Source organism: Amblyomma mixtum, chromosome 3 (assembly GCF_055824585.1).
Source record: "Amblyomma mixtum isolate Tamu chromosome 3, ASM5582458v1, whole genome shotgun sequence".
Classification (NCBI taxonomy): domain Eukaryota; kingdom Metazoa; phylum Arthropoda; class Arachnida; order Ixodida; family Ixodidae; genus Amblyomma; species Amblyomma mixtum.
Genome location: NC_143014.1, coordinates 246615744 through 246631734, shown reverse-complemented (window position 1 = coordinate 246631734; position 15991 = coordinate 246615744). Strand labels below are relative to the sequence as shown.

The following is a 15991-nucleotide window of genomic DNA, read 5'->3' as shown; positions in this document are numbered from 1 at the left end:
GCGCGCGCACGCACGCACGCACGCACGCACACACACACACACACACACACACACACGCACGCACACACACACACACACAACACACTCTCTCTCTCTGTCTCTCTCTCTCTCAAGCCCACACACACAACAGTAGACGAATGTTCATATTCGTCTTTACAATGGCCCCTGAAGAGAAGACGGGCCGGGCCTGCCTGGAGAATTACGGCGACGAAGATAGAAGGGCCGTATGTCTTGAGCCGCTGGAGATAGCCTCGCGTCCGTGGCGGCGGAGATAAGGAGAGTCGGGAGCGATTCGAAAACATAGTTAACAGGAGATGAACGCTCCATGTCGCAGTAGGGGCCATAATGCTTGGCAACAATTTTTGAGGACAGAGCAGGAGTACCTCACGGGATCCAGAGCCATACAAGAGTGCTAAAAGGGAAGTGCGGTGGTGGGTGGTCGTCGTCCGGCGCCACTGGATTGCAGCCGTGAGTGAGCGGGTGATTTGCCGACAATCTTCTGCGTGTTGCGCAGTTCCAGAAACAGGGGTACACATCGAATGGTCTGGTTGGTAAAGGAGAATCGCATCTATTGTAGCAAAGAGGGGGCAGCCGTAAGGAAGGAAGAAAAGTGAGCAGCCGGTAGTGAACGGCGTGGCGTTATTGCAAGCGTAGTTAAGCGACATAGGGAGGGGCGAGATGATGAGGATGAGTGGGTGGAATCGACGTACATTATGTTCAAAATTCGGTTTAATATTTTTTTTAATATTCCAAGAGCAGTACACGAACGTCATTATTGTAAATTAGTTATGGGGCCAGGCGGGCACAAGCAGTGAGAAAAATTGTCATCACGTCATCACAAAATTGTCATCTCTCTCTCTCTCGCACACACACACATTTAGTAGAGGCACTCTACGTTGCTCAAATGGCCAGGGAAAACTTGCAGAATGAGAAGCTCACAACTTGAACTATTAACTTGGTTTATACATCCAACGGCTTCGGATGGTGCGCCACCCTTCATCAGGGTAAGATGTAACTGACTCTCTTACCCTCTTACCATGATGGACAGAAAGCTGGGCAAGTTGGTTACGATTCATAGTATAACAATGCGGAAAACAAGGGCAAACAAACAACCAGCATAGATAACAATCACACTATTAATCTCCCATTGAACAGTGCTACGAATTAAAAAATAAGCATTTCTCTCTGCGCCTTAGTTTCGGTGGCTGTTGATTTCTTTCATATACATATATGTCGTAACGAGACCCTCATTTCCCATCCCTTGTCTGCTCAACAGCTTAACTAGAGCCTCGCTTCTGGTTCAGGCAGTCTTGATCCCATGAGGACTTTCGCGCAGCTTCCACCGTCACCGTTCGATGACATTCCACGTCACACTCGCGGTGATACAGGACGGCCTGCGTCCACCGCTGTGGATGAGGGCGGCGCTGGTGAACACTCCCAAGGTTGTGTTATACGCAGCATAGATACTCCCGAAAGCAGACGACTGGAGAGCCGTCGCCGTAGCTCAGTTGGTAGAGCACCGAACGCTAAATTCAGAGGAGGCCGTGGCTTCGGTTCACACCGGCGGCACGTACCCCCTTTGCCAAAAGTAACCGAGCAGCAGTGTTTTGATTCTCAACCACATAACTGAGCCGTTACGCCATCCCTAATGACTTAAAGGTGTAAAAACGTGAGGACAAGGGCTCGCCTTACTTTAGACAGATTCATAGCTTAAGGGCTGCCAAAAGTGCTTCGCTACGCGGCTAAGAAACAAACCACCTGTGCCCGATTACTTTTGGCAAAGACTGTACGTGCGTCTTGTGTTTCGTAATCAGTTTTCTTTTCGGGATAAGATAATTACACCATTAATCTCACTGAACAGCCCCACAGATTTAAAAAACATTTTCCTATGCTCCTTGGCTGCTGTGGCTAGACTTCCTTCATGCATATACAGGGTGTTTCACGTAACATGAACCAAGGATTCAAAAAAGTGGCTTACCGGAGCTGGGCGAAACCAACTACGTATTGTTTCTCGTCGTGTGACGCTCCTCAGAGAGTTTTTTTTTTTTTTAGTTAATTAGCTCGGATAAATTATGCAATTTTATTGTTATTCACGTGCGCTTCCTCAAGTTTAGAGTGGATTACGAAAGAACCGATCCACTTTTATGTGGCAATGTACAGCCTTTGTCAAAAGTTTGGAGCCCAGGGGGTTTGCTTCTGAGCCACACTGTGTGGTTCGTAATGCATCTCCAGCGCTCCAAATTTGCTGAAGGTAAGAAGATTTCTGGTCCTGCCTCCTCCAATGGGTAAGACTACCACGAATGCTGCAGGAGTCCCACTGCGAGGCTTAGAAGCAAACCGCCTGGGCTCTAAACTTTTGACAAAGACTGTACTATCGGGGACAAAAGTGGTATGCTCCACGCGGCGGGAGCCGGAGCAACGGAAAACTGCGTTGCAACGCCACCTACATGCGCCATCTCGGACCCAGATAGCCAATCTGTGACCTTTATTACCAGCAGGCATGTCGCTGGGCTCGTTTCAATGGTTCAAAAATGCGCTGCTCCCACCACAAGTTAGCCACGCGCGCGCGGGCATCATGACGGTGCGAGCGCCGGCTCTCAAGCCATATCTCGAACGCGCGTTGAAAAAAAGAAGACACAAAATGAAAAGAGGGCCACCAGATTGCTACTGCTACGGCGCCGCTCGGCATTTTGGCGAGCAAAAGCCCGAAACATTGAAACGGGTCAAGGGACATGCCTGCCGATAATACAGGTCACAGATTGGCTGTCTGGGTCCGAGATGCCGCCTGCAGATATCGTTGAAACGCAGTTTTCTGTTGCTCCGGCTCCGGTTTGGTTTGGTTTTATGGGGTTTAACGTCCCAAAGCGACTAAGGCTATGAGAGACGCCGTAGTGGAGGGCTCCGGAAATTTCGACCACCTGGGGTTCTTTAACGTGCACTGACATCGCACAGTACACGGGCCTCTAGAATTTCTCCTCCAAAGAAATTCTAGCCGCCGCGGCCGGGATCGAACCCGCGTCTTTTGGGTCAGCAGCCGAGCACCATAGCCACTGAGCCACCGCGGCGGCCGGCTCCGGTCGCGTCGAGTATACCACTTTTGTCCACGATAGTACCTTCTACCTGGTCCTTTTTTTTCGGCATTTAAAGAAAGCCCGCGAAATATGTAGAAAAAAAAGGTGCGCTTTCTTTCAATTGCCGCCCGAACCCACTGCCGCTTATTTTGGAACCAAGCACAACGCGAAGCCCTGTCTTGGGCAGCACGAAAGGCGCGAAGCGGGTAATGCTTTTTACAAAGCCAAAAACAAGTCTGGGACCACATGGCACTACATTGCAACCAACCCCGCCACGTTTGTCGGCTTATGTTATCGGACACTAAATTTCTTGCGACAGCAAGAAGTAAAATAGAAAGGGAAGTTATTGAAGGTTTTTTTATTGAAAAGGCTGGGGACGCGTGCATCAGCAGCCTTTCTGTCTGTCTACAGGAGAAAGAAAGGTCCTCCCCGGAACAGGTGCGATTCTTGCGTTTTAACCACTAGGCATCTTGAGAAACGGTTTATTCTCGCACCTGGCAGCGTATTCTCGGTTCTGGCAGCGTCAAGGCTGTCAGAACCGAGGCCCTCGCTGTTTGCTTAATTGCGTAGCGAGGGCCTCGGTTCTGAGAGCCTTGACGCCATAGGAGGCATAAGAGAGTTCTCACACAGCTTCCACCCTCGCCGTTCGATGACGTTCTACGTCACATCAGCGGTAACTCAGGACGTGCTACGTCCGCCGCTTAAGAACGTGGGTGGCGCTGATGAACACTCTAAAGGTTAGGTTATTTGTAAACGTAAATACCCCCGAAAGCAGGACATTTGACAGCCGTCGCCGTAGCTCAGCGGTAGAGCACCAGACGCGTAATTCGGAGGTCGTGGGTTCGGATCCCACCGGCGGCATATGGTTGTTTTTTCTTCTGCTTTTCTAATCAATTAGCTTTAAGCGATAACATATTCAGTAATATTCTAAATCGAACAATAGCGCAAAATAAATGAATAAATTAAACATCCCCTATACATATATATATATATATATATATATATATATATATATATATATATATATATATATATATATATATATATATATATATATATATATATATATATATATATATATAATGTAACGTACCATAGAACCTCGACGGAAGAAGCAGAAGATGAAGGACGAGCAGAGAGAAAGGAAGAGAAAGAGCTGAAGGACGCTGGTAGGTTTCCTGCTTCCATCCTGCTCCGACCGATCCCCTCTGTGAATAACCCCCCGTGCGTGCTAAGCACGTAACAGCTTGGTGGAGGTGCGGGGTATCGACCACGGAGCATTCCATCTACCGAAGGAGCCGTAGACTCGCAGGCTTCCCACCACTGCCATCGGACATGCCTGGAGACGACAATGCCGAGCAACCCGGGACATCCACAGCGAACAACTGGCCACATTACCGAGAGCCCCGCACATTTTTTGGAAAACCTGAAGAGGACGTTGACGAGTGGCTGAAACACTACGAGCGGGTGAGCAAATACAATCGCTGGAACGCTGCTACCAAACTGGCTAACGTGGTGTTTTTCCTTGCCGCCACTGCCCTTGACTGGTTCGACAATCATGAGGATACACTGAGTTCATGGGCAACCTTTACGACCGAAATCAAGAAAAATTTTGGGGATGAATCGGCAACAAAGAAGCGTGCTGAACAGACATTGCTTCACCGCGCGCAAGTACCCGGAGAAACTTGCACGGCATACATCGAAGCCATCTTAAAGTTATGCAAGCTAGTTAACTCCAGTATGCTTGAAGAAGACAAAGTCGGCCACCTTCTAAAAGGAATTGCGGAAGCGCTGTACAGCGAAAACAACGGCGAGACATTCTTGCTCAGTAACCGTGTAATTTCTTTCGCTCTTACTCAATGACCGGCTGGCATATGCTACCACGTGCTGATCGTGACCATGGCGTTGTATAAGTACAGCGCCGATACCGATACCACTTGCATCAGTGTGCACTTCAATTGGTGCAGATGGGCAGAAGTGGCGTAGGATGGGGCCCGAGGTCAAAAGAAATTTCAGATGTCAGATGTCAGATGCTTTCACCGTCGTGACCGACCACCACTCGCTTTGCTGGCTAGTGAGTCTTCGTGACCCCTGTGGCCGGCTTGCTCGATGGGCTTTGCGCCTACAAGAATTTAATTTCACTGTGGTGCATAAAAGCGGCCGTAAACACTCAGATGCCGATTGTCTTTCCCGTTTGCCGCTTCAAACGACTGATGACGACGCAGACAACTTTGATGAATACTTGGCGTCACTTTCACAAGCCTTCCCCGATCTTCAAGTTTTCCGAACTGAGCAACGCAAAGACCAAACATTAACCTCTTTGTTTGATGCCGCTCAAGATTCTGTAAAGAATACTTTTTGCATTCGCGACGGTTTGCTTTATAAGAAGAATTTCGCTTCTGGAGGAGCACGCATGCTTCTTGTCGTACCCGAAAACCTACGCATCACAGTTCTTGAAATGATGCACGACGACGCCACGTCTGGGCACTTGGGAGTGACACGCACACTCCACCGCACACAGCAACGATTTTACTGGCCTAACATGCGTTCAACCATCCAGCACTATGTAGCCAGCTGTGTGCAATGCCAGCGCTTTAAGCTGCCGACTTCAAGTCCACCTGGCAAACTGCGGCCAATCACACCTCCAACAGCCCCGTTTGAGCAAGTTGGCATTGACCTCCTTGGACCTTTCCCACGGTCCTCGAAAGGAAATCGATGGATTCTTGTGTGCGTAGACCACTTAACCCGTTATTGTGAGACAGCCGCGATACCAGCTGCTACTGCGTCTGAAGTATCTAACTTCTTACTTCGTTTCGTCATTCTTCGGCACGGCCCTCCTGCAGTTCTCATTAGCGACCGTGGACGCCAATTTACAGCGGACGTTGTTGAAGAACTTCTCCGCCTCAGCAGCTGCAGTTTTCGCCACTCCACGCCATATCATCCCCAAACGAACGGTGTGGTAGAACGCACTAATCGGACGCTCACCACCATGCTTGCTATGTACGTCGCTGCAGATCATAAAGACTGGGATGGCGTCCTCCCGTTCGTTACTCATGCATACAACACAGCGCAACATGAGACAACTGGCTACAGCCCCTTTTACCTGCTCTATGCTCGCTCGCCTCGCTGTGGCCTTGACACCATTCTACCATTTTTCATCCACGACGAACCTTCTCTTGCGACCACACTCTGCAGAGCTGAAGAAGCTCGCCAGCTTGCCCGCGTTCGAATTTTATCTTCGCAAGAGCGTTCCAAGAACCGCTACGACGTCCAACACCAAGAAGTTTCTTATGTTCCTGGTGACATTGTGTGGTTGTGGACCCCTCTACGCAAGCGTGGTCTGTGTCAGAAACTGCTATCCCACTACACTGGACCGTTTGTTGTGTTGGAGTGCATTAGTGACGTTAATTACGTTATATCGCGACTAACTGCTAGTGGTCGACGGTCACGCCAGTCTCAGGTGGTGCATGTAGCCCGCCTCAAGCGATTCCATCCCAGGCGGTCTGTTTAACTCGCCCGACGGGCTTCGTCTGCGAGGAGGGAAATGTAACGTGCTTCCATAGAACCTCGACGGAAGAAGCAGAAGATGAAGGACGAGCAGAGAGAAAGGAAGAGAAAGAGCTGAAGGACGCTGGTAGGCTTCCTGCTTCCATCCTGCTCCGACCGATCCCCTCTGTGAATAACCCCCCGTGCGTGCTAAGCACGTAACAATATATATATATATATATATATATATATATATATATATATATATATATATACTTATTTCAGCAATTAAATGTATAAGGCCGGACCCCGTGATTTTTTTTAAGACCACACGGAAATGAGAAGCGCTGCCTTAGTCTGGCTGAGCGCACGAAAACCAGCGGTTTTCTTCTACCGCATCTTATGTCATCTTGCTCAAATCGTCTAACGGTTAAACCTTAGTCGCCTAATAAGAACTGCGATAACTGGCCTCAATCTTTCTCTTCCTTTTGGCTCAATTATTTGAATTTTTGAACCCTTTGTTCGCCCTTTTTTGTTGTTTGCTTTCCTTGCTGTCATAAGGTCATTCCTTGTAAGCGGCGCCACTGCCCTATACAATAAGGCAGTTAATGGACGTTTTTAGCACTACCGGAAAAGTATTCCGGTCTACCGGACGCCTCCCGCGCATGAGCAGTGACGTGCGTGGTACCAGGTGGGGCCACTGCGCTTATGCAGGAGGCGTGCGGTAACATCTGCGGTAGTGCGCCTCCGGTAAGCTTAAAACATCTAATACCTCTCTGCAGCCTGGTTCATATCCTGCCATGGATACTCTCGATAAAGATATGCAACCTTCCCGCAAGGGCACCTTGAGTCTCAAGGTGATGGCACTTGGCGCCACCACGGACCTTTAGCCCCCATGCTGAAGCTGTCATCCGTACCGTGGCGATAGCTTTTAAGGTGAAGGGTAGAAACCATAAACGGTGGTGGTCGAGGCCATAGTCACGCTCCGGCCGACGGGCTCCCCGTCTGTCTACCAGTTGGGGGACTCCGGGACCTCCCTGTGAATAAGACGGTGAACGACAGGCGGCATTTTATGAACCATCAGCATACCCATATCGCATGAATATTTCTTCCAAAAAACCTGATCGGTCCCAGAAAAGGAACCGCACCGATGAAAGCTCCGCCAGTACCCGACCTGACTGTGACCACTTTCCTAATTTCTTAGTTATTCCAGGTCTCTGATAGATAACGACAAAGTTGCAGCATTGTCTGTTTTTGTTATCGCTAGAACCCTTGAGAATATGATAGGGAAATAGTACAAAGCCAAAAAAAAAACTTCTGGTGACTTTCTTATTGGCGTGTCCCAGAAAGATCGCTCTGACATCCTTCTGAGTCAAAAGCAGTTTCCTCACCTCCTTGTGACCGTCACCCCCCCCGCCCCCGCAATCTAAACCCAGTACAAGGTGTCATATCAGAAAGAGATATGATCCGCGAAACAGTGTCTGATCTCCTGGAAGGCTTCCGAGATCAAGGTGTTATTGCCCTTCGTCCCAACACCATAAGGCGGAACGGGGAAGAGGTGGTGACACCCCATATCGTCCTAAAATTTGCAAAGTCTCATCTACCATATGCTGTGAAAGCAGAATTCATCCATTGTAAAGTTCGTTCCTATATCCCAAACCGGAGAAGATGCTTCAATTGCCAAAAGTACGGACACGGATCCAAAACATGCCGCGGAAAACTCACCTGTGTGAAGTGTGACGCCCATGAGAACCCAACTGAAAACTGCAGTGCCACCCAAACAGAATGTCCCAACTGTCACTGGCAACATGCCGCGTACTCACGAATATGTCAGTCATTCCAGAACGAGAAAAAAGTAATTCAGATCAAGGCTCTGAAGCCCAGAAGAAGCTCTCGCTTCTCTCTGGAAGATCCTACGCTGACGCAGCGCCCCAAAGGGCCGAGCGGCGTCTCGTCAAGGTGGGCACGCAATACAGCATCGCCGATGCGCGCCTATCTCGGCCCCCATCAAACAGCGTTCGGCTGCACCAACATTCCATGTCCCAGAGGTCAACTTTTCACAGGCATCTGGGAAAACACAGACAAACGAGAGGAAGTCCCTCCCTCTAGACAAATCACACCTGCCTCCGCGTCTCCAGCGGAAGCAATGGAGGTGACACCGAGATTCTCAGCGTCGGAGACGCTGAGGGAGTCTCCGAAAGAGAGGCAGAGTTTTCTAGACCGCTTTTAACCTAAACGACATCTTCCAGTCAAGCCGCCTGATAAAGGCGGCGATATCTGAATAACCCCCACTAGTAATCTTCCTCACTAAGAACTATGGCTGTCAAGAGCATTAATCATAGGAACTGCCTAGGGCTACTTAAGAACCTGGACGACATATATGAAATACTCGCGCAATATCAACCAAACATACTCTGCCTACAGGAAACGCACTTAAACCCAACACATACAAACTTTCTTCAAAAATATGTTGTATACCTGAAGGACAGGCCAGGCTGTGCCCACTTGTCAGGTGGCGTTACTATTGTAGTTCAGAATTCAATTCTTTCTCAATACCTTCTTCCACTGGCTTCTGATTTAGAGGCATTGGCGATACGAGCCCTAAGTTTTGGCACAGTAATAACCGTATGTTCCCTATATATCCCACCAGAACACTGCCTATTCATTGACGAGCTTGAAAACTCATTGACCAGCTTCCGGAGCCCTTCCTGTTGGCTGGCGATTTTTTATTTTTTTTTATTTATGTACATACTGCAGACCATGGTTAGGTCCACGCAGGAAGGGCAGGTTCACAAAAAGCAAAATTATAGCAACAAAAATACAACAATACAGCAACGATAATGTAGTAAAACAACAATACAGCAGTGCAAGACAAAGCAGAAAAAATACATAACACGCAATATCAAACATGGCTGAGGAACGCGTCCGATTTTCAGGGTTGATTAGGTTCGGTTAATGAGTTCCAGTCGGATATGGTGCGTGGGAAAAAGGAAAACTTGAACGAGTTTGTCCGGGCAAAATGTGGTTTTAAAAGAGCTTTGTGATAGTGTCGTGTGTTCCGTGTTGGCATTGGGGAAAGATAAGCAGAAGGGTCAAGTCTGAGTTTATTGTTAAGAAGTAATGAAAGAAAACCTAAACGAAAATTTCGTCTTCTTATCTGTAGTTCTTCAATACCGTTAGCATGCATCAAGTCTGAGGGGGAGTCAGTGGGCAGATATTTTGAATATATGAATCTAATTGCTTTCCTTTGAATGTTCTCGAGCTTTCTTATGTTATACTTAGTATACGGGTCCCAAATAATGCAAGCATATTCAATCTTGGGTCTAATTAGAGTATTATAGCCTAAGAGCTTAACGTTAGCGGGGGCGTTTCGAAGTTTATGCCTTATATAACAGAGCTTACGGAATTCGAGTGAACAGATGTTATCTATATGAGAGTTCAAAGAAAGGTTATTAGTAAGTGTTACACCCAAGTACTTTACGGACGCTACTTGTTGCAATGATGATGATTCTAATTTATATACATATTGTAGAGCGTTTATCTTGTTAGTTATGCGAAGGGAAACACTTTTATCGGCGTTCAGTGTCATGTCCCAGCGCTTGCACCACTGTACAATATTAGTAAGCGCATTTTGTAGGTCACTCTGATCGTTTTCATTGCTAACATCGCGAAATAACGCAAACCACCCATTATGTAGAAGTACTAGAACCGATTCTCGAGGAGCGCTAATTTAAAAATTCCTATTGTCGTCTGGCGCATGCTTATTCAATAGAAGAGAACCAACGCACTTCAATGCCACACACAAATCACACACAGCGATTGACCTTGCTATTGGATCTCCATTGCTCTTGGCAGCCACTTAATGGGCAGTTATTGATAACCTTTATGGAAGTCACCACTTTCCCATTTCTGTAAAATGCACACAAAATATAAATCCTAAGGTAAATAATCCTAGGAAGTTTAACGAACAGATTGCTGACTGAAGTTTTTCCGGGAACTCTCAGCATTGCCCTGCTCATCAATTAGAGACCCAGGTATAGATGAATCTCAATACTTGCTCACACTGCATATTATAGACGCTGCACAGAAATCCATCCCTCAAACATCAGGTAAAATACAATACAAACGAAAACCATGGTGGAATTCACATTGCAATAGAGCTCGTAAGAACCAAAAATAATACATAATAAAAATTCTGGCGTTATCCTGCGGTTGACAATTTAATAAACTTTAAGCGAGCTAAAGCAAATGGCAGGCGTACTCGACGTATATCCAAACGACGAAGTTGACAGTCGTTTCTCTCCTCTGTAAATTCTGACACAGATACGCATAAAGGGTACAGTAGACCAAAAGCACTTAAAGGGCATAGTGCACATGCAATTCCTTTCGTTAGCACTGCTGGTGATGCACTGGAGCACCAAGCAGATGCACTGAGGAAACACTTCCAATACACTTTTAGCTCAGTGCATTGTACATATTCATTCTTGAGAGACAAGCTAGCTGAGGAACGGAAGCCTACTGCAAAAAAAGGCCATCTGTAGGAAGATACACTAGCCCATTTACTTTACAAGAGTTGAAGGTGGCTTAAGGCACATGTGGCAACTCAACAGTAGCAGGCTCTGACAAGAACACATATGGAATGCTCAAGCACCTGCATGAAGAAACCCTTGAAACTATCCTATGGCTGTTCAATAAGATATGGGCCACTGGACGTTTTCTCAAAGCCTGGAAAGAAGCGATTATTATGCCGATATTAAAGCAAGTCAAAGAAGCCACACTTGCGGACGGTTGACGAGCCCTAACGAGCTCTTTATGTAAACTCTGAAAAAATGATAAATCGTCGCCTTGTGCATTTCCTTGAATTCAATGGTCTTTTTGACCAGCGTCAAGCTAGATTTAGGGCTAACTGGTCAACCACTGAACAGCTCGTTGGCTTCGAATGTTACGTAAGGGACGCGTTTGTGCCTTAACAGCACTATTTATCTGTTTTCTTTGATCTAGAGAAAGCATACAATGCCACATGGCGCTATGGTATTCTCCGTGACCTGTTCGCCTTTGGCATCTCGGGGATTATGCTGGCCACCATTCAGAGTTATCTGTCTGAACGAACATTCAAGGTCCGTTTAAGGAATTTCTTATCTAAGCAGTTTTCACGAGAGAATGCTGTCCCTCGAGGCGGCTTTCTTAGCTGCACGCTTTTCATTGTGAAAAGGAATTCATTGAAGAGCATCCTGCCTAGCTCAATATCCTACTATCTTTGTGTTGACGATTTACAAACAAGCTGCAAGACATGTAATTTGTCCATCTGTGAGCGGCAAATTCCGCTAGGAGGGAATAAAGTATCAAAGTGGCCAAACAAAAATGGATTTAAACTCAACACAGAAAAGACGGCCAGTGTACTCTTCACAAAAAAACATGGTATTAGACCAAAACCCGACATCACACTTAGCGGGCAGAGTATTTCTCTCCAAAAAGACCCAAATTTCTTCGCGTCATAGCCGACGGAAATCTTACATTCATCACACACATTAAGCAGTTAAGACAAATGCATGAAGGCACTGAACCTTCTAAAGATCCTGTCACATCAGTCTTGAGGTACAGACCAAGACTGCCTGCTGAGTCTTCTAAACAGCGCAGTTCTATCACGTATAGACTATGGCTCGGTAGTGTACGAGTCAGCACGAAGAACCACCATAAAAAATGCTCGATGCAGTGTACCACCTAGGTCTGCGGTTGGCTACTGGTGCCTTCCGTACAAGCCCCATTGCCAGTTTGTACATTGAGGCGGACCGATTGACACTTGAACGACGGGGGAAGTTTACAAGCATGGCATACGCTACGAAGGTACTATGACCACCCATGCAACGCGCTATTGCGAAACCCAACCAGTGCACTGCTTTTCAAACCGACCATCTGAAACCCCACCCTTACCCATTCGAGTCGCCACACTTGTCCAACATATGAACATGTCAGTCTCCAATATTCTGGTAACCTCTTCTAAATACATAATTGCTCCCTGGGAAGTGCATCCAGTTGGCTGTGACACATCTTTTTGTAACGTTGGCAAACATGGGTAGCCAACTGGCATAAAATAGCACTTGAGGTCCCTGCAAGCAAATTATCAGTGCACACTTTTTTACACTGATGCCTCCAAGACCTCTTCAGTTTCGTGTGCAGTGCACAGCTGTCAATTTTCTGAAACAAGAACAATGAATAGACACAGAAGCATATTTACTGCAAAATGTCATGGTATCCTGTTGGCTGTTAGATCCATCCTACAAAAGGAAATCTTAACCTCTGTTATTTACTCACATTCTTTAAGTGTGGTTATGGCCCTGTCCTCAGGGAAGCGCTATACAAACCCTGTTATCAATTCCCTCTTGAAATGGCTTATGTTTGCATGCACACTGAACCTTAAAATTATAATATGCTGGGCAGCAGGTCACTGTGGCATAGATGGAAATGAAGAAGCTGATAGGCTTGCTACGTCAGCTGCCGAACCAACGCCCATACCAGGACCTCAGGCCACATATTAGGACTGCGCTCCGCAAAGAATGGCAGCAGGATTGTGACGAAACAAACAGACAGCAAACTACACACCGTAAAAATAAGGATCGGAAGGTATGCCACAAGAAAACAATAGATTCAAAGAAGTTGCCCTCTGCAGACGGAGGATAGGACATATATACATCACACATCTTTTGAAGGGTACACCGGCACCACAATGCGCGAGACGTGGAGCCCGCATCTCAGTTGTCCACACATTAATCATGTGCCCGAGGTTGGAAACAGAAAGATGACAGCACTTCCCAGAACTATGCACATTCAAAATACCAATGCACCTTTCTTTATTCTTAGGTGATGGCTGCATGTTTGCATTCCGTAGGGTTTTTAAATTGTAATGTCATGTAGGCTTTTTACAAGGGATCTCTTATTCCAAGTAACCTCAGCCCCTCCTCATCTGTGGTTGAGGCTACCCGGCTTCGTCTTTTATATGCAACAATTCTTAACACAAATTTTAGGCGCTGTACATCACTTTAGGCCATTCCATGTGTCGTACACCCTTCTAACACACTATAATCATGCACATACTCCTTACTCTTAGGCCCTATACACCTGGTGTTGATTTTAACATGTGTACATACTTTAGCCTGAGCCGACCAAAAACCTTGCGTTTGGCGCTCTTTGGCCTTAGATGCCGCTGCGCTAGAAAAACAAAACAGCATCATCGACATATGCACCCTTCAGGGATTCAGCGGCATAAGAAAACAATCGATTGCCACTGCCCGCATAGCAACAACAGACGGCGAAACCATGCTCGTATCAGGCGGTCACGTCACAGCCCAATGACAGGCTTGCGACCCCAGTCACTCGGTAGACGGAATAACATCCGGTTTTGGAGTCATTAAAGCACCTCGATACAGCAATCGGACACCGAGGTTTGAACTCACGACCTTGAGAAGTGGAGCTTCCCATAATCTACAAATCTGTCCTGTCCCTTCAGCTGCGTACACGGCATAAAAGAAAAGATAAAGGCAAAACAAAGCGGACGGCACGTGGGCCCACCTGCTGTGCCGGGGGAACCCTCTGCGCTGTCGGCCAGCAGCGCACGCGGCAAACGGGAAAGCGTGGCTAGGGGACGCGAGTCTGCCTCGATGAATGTTTTGCATTGCCAGAAGCGGCCGGCACGTTCATTCATGTCGGCTGCGCAGTTTGAGCGAAACGGGAAGGGATAGCCTGCTGAACGGGCCTTGTTGCGCAAGCATTCAGCGGCGGAATCGTAGCAAAAGCTGCATCTCTGCCCAGATGTCGACCTCTGTGGAACGCGTACACTCAAGCTCAGACGCGCTATGTCACTCCGGAGTGTTTCTGGGCATTTTTCGCAGAGAAGCGTGCGCCATTACAAATGCCCTACGTGGGACCGCAAAGGATTGGCCCACTAAAAGGGAGCGTTCGTGGTCATGCCTTAAGACCGCAGAACTGAGGGTTACGGAGGGTACGATGTGGCAGTTCAATCTGACACGCGAATCTCAGTGGCATATAACATTTATTTAAACTCTCGCAATGTCACTAAAGACGTTTTTCATGCAGTAAAAGGAGATTGAGGTTTGATAGCTATGCCGAAAACTGCGGTATTTGCGAAAGAGAGAGAGAGAAAAAAAAACTTTTATTGCAAAAAAAAAAAAAAGAAAAGAGACCGGAGCGGTTTGTGGACGCGGTCCTCGCCCAGGTCTCCAGTAGCTTCCGCCAACGCTTTGGCGATGGCGACTGGCGCCTCCTATAGTCTCCCAGGATGCCGCGAATTGCGGCAACAACGGAAATTTAGTAGTCTCTAACGAGAAGTCATGGCGCTCGGAACCAGTGCTCTGAACGCTGTAGTTTCGCCCTTGCGCAAATTCTGCGCGTACGTTTTAACTATGCCAAACCAGACGCGCGCATGACTCACTAAACTTTGTGAAAAATGTCTAACGAATAGCACATCTAGCACACAGCAGTTTCTTAAGTTTATTCCTTCCTTCTGCGCACCCTATTAGCAACTGGATAACTTTAACTATTAAGCGCATCTTAAAATTATGACGTCAACAGAAGGAGCAGCGTAATTTGTATTGTGTAGGAAATGTATACCGATGAGGTCTGATGCTTGAGAGCAAAACAAGGGGTGCTAAGAGTGTGATCGGTAAAAATAACCAGGAGTCTGATACCCTCCGCGGAAGGATTAGAAGGATGATCCGCACGATGACTGTTGCGAACAACGGCGCTACTTACACGAGACAGAAAAGAAACAGAATGCAGGCTTCCTTGCTCGCAGCTTGTTTTTAATCAATGCGTACTCCTTAATAAGTGCCTTTTAACAAAAAATACCGACAACCAGATGTGAATGTCGTGCAAGCAGGCAATATTCCAAACACCTTCTAAAAAAGAAAGCGCACAAAGATGAGTGATCACCATTACAGACAGATATGCAGCCCCCCTAACTACCTGAAGCAAAAAAAAATCAAATATCCGACACAGGAAAGGCGAAAAAACAAACGCGTGCCACCAGCCATCGCGAAAAAAACATGCTCAGAATGTCAATCTGAAAGGAATTCTTTGTTGCCTTCAAGTAAGTTGGCGAGATGAGCTAGTTCTTGGTTCATTTTGTGGCAGCACGGATTGCGTCGTCAATATCTCACGTCACCTAGTCGTGATGTGGAAGCAAAACCTCGGGAACAAAATTTCAAACTGATCTCAGGCGTACAATAATTTCTCACAGTTGTAAGGCGCATTGCCGCATTCTCCCCCCTCGCCCCCTCCCCCCCTTTTTTTTGGGGGGGGGAGGGGGGGCGGGGCTTGAATATGTGTGTTCGCGCACGCTTATTTGTGGTCAATAAACTGGATTTTGTTGCAGTGCCCAATACCTCCGACGGACACTTTACTGCTGAGCGGCGATGTCA

At 47.2% G+C, this 15991-nt stretch overlaps 1 protein-coding gene across 1 annotated transcript in view; it reads left to right on the top strand.

Moving 5' to 3' along the window:
• Window positions 1–327: 327 nt before the first annotated feature.
• The window catches only part of LOC149354263 (monocarboxylate transporter 12-B-like), an 84595-nt gene continuing 68931 nt past the window's right edge, over window positions 328–15991 (top strand). Inside the window, exon 1 of the mRNA XM_089583243.1 lies at window positions 328–468. The gene's annotated coding sequence lies outside the window, so the exon portion shown is untranslated. The remainder of the gene's footprint in view (window positions 469–15991) is intronic.